General features: G+C 44.8%; 1 protein-coding gene across 1 annotated transcript in view; it reads left to right on the forward strand.

Annotated features, from left to right (window-relative positions):
• The window catches only part of LOC113821844 (surfeit locus protein 1), a 37,668-nt gene that overhangs the window by 579 nt on the left and 34,589 nt on the right, over positions 1-2,500 (forward strand). The window lies entirely within an intron of this gene.

Here is a 2,500-nt window from a genome sequence, read left to right on the forward strand (position 1 = left end):
TGATTGATTAATGCCGCTAATTAGTAGGGAGGGTGCTCCTTTGCCGCAGAATGTGAAGGAGGCAGGGTGCGTCCGGCAGGAGGTCCTGGGCCAGAGGATACAACTTTCTCCCGATGGAGGAGGCAGTGGCGGAAGCACATCTCTAGAATTTTTTCCTGGCTAGTTTTTCCGTCTCCGAATACGAGCACCCTCCACACTCAGCCATCGCGGCGGCTATGACTGACTCCTGAACGTGACGGTTATTACAGTTAGGAATACGGATGTTGTTATTCCAGAGGATGGAAAACTCGACCTTGAGGCCATCGGTGTAACATCGAAAGAGGCGCAAAACCCGCCGATGAGGGCGGGCCACCCTGTTCATCCTGATTGTGATGATTGTGTAATGCTCTAGCCTGCCGTGAATATGTGGTGGAGGTTTTGTTTCCTCGGCGGGGGTTGGGGGGCGGCACCCCCTCCCCCCAGGGGGGTCGCAGGGGGCGCAGCCCCCTGCAATGGAAAGTTGTGTGAATAACCATGGTTATTTTCACTGTGCGTTATATTATTAGTGCTATTTAACCCCGCATTTTCCCTGGAACCTTTCATGCCCTCCCCTGCTATCGGGGCCAAGTTTGTAGCTAATGGGGGGTTTCCGAACAATAAAAACTATATATTTGCAATGTGGAGAGTGAGAGGAATTCAACGATACCAAAATTGTCGACATCGGTTATGCGGACGTAATATAGAAAATTACCTCTTCTAAGTGTTCCTGGAATTACCTAGAAGTAAAATGTATGTACTTATAGATATTGATATTTTTACAAGTAATGGGAATGAACTTTTTTATGTAGTTTTAGTATCAATCGATGTGATCCCAGAATGTAGTTAAATGACTGAAAAGACAAGACTACATATAATTTGCACTGTTTGAGACTAAGGCCAAGTTGATTTAGACTACAAGCTTGGAAGCACGCATGAGTATTTTTTTTTTTTCTTCTTCATAATCTTTTGGAATAGTTCCACCAATCGGATCGTGTCATTGGATTCCTCTCACACTAGTTTCCAAATATATAGAAATTGTTGCATAGACAGAGCCTCCACCCCCCACCCATTAGTGACAATCTTGTCCCCCGGCCCCCCCACTCCCCTTATTGAAGGGGTACATATGCTTGTTCACAACTTTTGAAATCACCCCCTAATGGAAGGAAATGGCCATTTTTTGTACCCCTTATTCGTGGGCTTTTCAGAGGAAATTGACCCCCTATTTGAAGGAAGGACAGGATCCTTAGCCCCCTAATTGAAAGGAGTCTTGGATGCATACCCCTAAAGGAAAGGAAGGGTTAGTTGATACTTGCCACCAGGCCAGTTCATTGGGCATGGGGACTACTATCAGGGTTGGGTATCCTGTTGGCTTTGTGAGTACAAATTTTCTAACTATTGGCAGTTAAAATCTGCCATTTGTAAAATGGTTAAATTTGTACTTGCAAATCTTACAAGTACCCAGCCCTGTGCTAGTCACAATGACTGAAATGGGAAGATGCTGGCCTGGTTGTCTGCGCTGGACACCTCGTGAATCGGGAGCCATGTTGTTCTTTGTCGAGACGACTGAGACCTGAGCAGAGAGTGGGAGTTGATCTCAAGTTGAGTGCCTTGAGTGAGTTGCTCAACTACATGGTGCATGATGGAGAGGGAAATGACACGATTACCAACATCCTGACGGATCCCATTATCTTTTCAGCTTCAGAAAGGACACGAAAAGCATGGCGTACTGAGTTGATAAACTAGGCTTAACTGGGTTGTTAAAAAGCTGGCCTTTGAAAATCTTTTGGGGAAGGAAGGGATCCAGGGAAGGCAAACACCTGAAAATATATCCCTATTTTCCATTTTGGAAGGGAAAATGGCGGTGAAAACACCCCTTTTTACCATTTTTGGGGGGGATTTTTTCCCGAAACAAGAGTGAAAATTAACCACCTTTTACCGAAAAATTGGGAATATGCATGCGGCCCCCTTGACTATCAGAGTGGGGGGGCCGGGTCTTGTCCCCAATGGCAGGGGATGTCATGAAAATTACATAAACAGAATCAGGCACCATATTGTCTAATGCAGGAAAACAGAAAACAAAATATCCTCCATATAATTCACGCTAGTAGAGACTTTACAACTGCCATGCGTAAGCTCTTTCCCAAGTCTGTTCGACGCTTTCTCCTATTGTGAATGTGTGGAGGATCATTAGTTTCCTGGGCATGGTTGGGGGAGTATAGTCATAAACAACAAAGCTACAATTGCAATGGCCTCACATTGTACAGAGACTAAATCCACAACACCCACACACACAGATAGAGTTCTTAATGTCTGTTTTCTATAAGTTGGCATGAAGTACTAATATGTGGGGATACAGGGAGGCTTGCACTCTTGTTTAGGGAATAAATTGAAGATGGGAAAGATTAGTTTTAGGTTTTTAGGTTCTGATGATTCCCCGGTTTTAGGACTTGGTCTCTGGAGGGTGTGTTGCTCTCAGTAACAA

The sequence above is a fragment of the Penaeus vannamei genome, chromosome 21 (assembly GCF_042767895.1).
Source record: "Penaeus vannamei isolate JL-2024 chromosome 21, ASM4276789v1, whole genome shotgun sequence".
Classification (NCBI taxonomy): domain Eukaryota; kingdom Metazoa; phylum Arthropoda; class Malacostraca; order Decapoda; family Penaeidae; genus Penaeus; species Penaeus vannamei.